Raw genomic sequence first — 975 nt, 5'->3', positions numbered from 1 at the left:
GTTCCCCAGTGTTCGTCGCTGTTCTGTTACTTGTGTGTGTGTGTGTGGGGGGGGGGGGGGAGAGGGGAGAGGAGGTAGGGGAAAAGGACAGGGAATGAGAATAGGGTAAAGATGAAAGGGATAGGGGAAAGAGAGATAATGAAAGGGTGGAAGGAGGAAGAGGGATAGAGGAGAGAGTGGAAGGGGGAGAGGGATAGGGGAAAGCGGGTAGGGGGTGGGGGGGAATTGAAAGAGCAGAGGGAGACAAGGGAAAGAGGGTAGGGGAAGAAGGGGCAAGGTGGGGGGGGTAGGGGCTGAAAGACCTTCCGCCCGTACCCCATTCCCCCCTCCCCCTCGCCCCCCCTCTTTCCCCCTGAAGCCCCCCTGTGGAGTCTAGAAAACCCCTGACTCTGCCACCTGTTGTGTTTAGCGGGGGCTTCCCATCTCCTCTCCTCCTCCTCCTCCCCCTCCTTCTCTTCCTCCTCCTCCTCCTTTTCCTCCTCCTCCTCCTCCTCCTAGTCCTCCTTCTCTTCCTCCTTCTCTTCCTCCTTCTCTTCCTCCTCTTCCTCCTACTCCTTCTCTTCGTCCTACTCCTCCTCCTTCTCTTCCTCCTCCTTCTCTTCCTTCTCCTTCTCTTCCTCCTTCTCCTCTTCCTCCTCTTCCTCTCCTCCTCCTCCTCCTCCGCCTTCTCTGCCCCTCCCTTCTCTTCCTCCTCCTCCTCCTCCTCCCTTTCTCTTCCTCCTCCTCCTCCTCCTCCTCCTCTTCCTCCTACTCCTCCTTCTCTTCCTCCTATTCCTCCTCCTCCTCCTCTTCCTCTCCTTCTCTTCCTCCTCCTCCTCCTCCTTCTCTTCCTCCTCCTCCTCCTCCTCCTCCTCCTCCTCTTCCTCCTCCCTCTCCTCTTCCTCCTCCTCCTCTTCCTCCTCCTCCTCCTCCTTTTCCTCCTTCTCTTCCTCCTCCCTCTCTTCCTCCTCTTCCTCCTCCTCCTCCTCTTTTCTT

Source organism: Penaeus chinensis, chromosome 9, assembly GCF_019202785.1.
Source record: "Penaeus chinensis breed Huanghai No. 1 chromosome 9, ASM1920278v2, whole genome shotgun sequence".
Taxonomy (NCBI): Eukaryota; Metazoa; Arthropoda; class Malacostraca; order Decapoda; family Penaeidae; genus Penaeus; species Penaeus chinensis.
The sequence above is the reverse complement of the archived record's forward strand: the minus strand, read 5'-3'. Positions refer to the sequence as shown.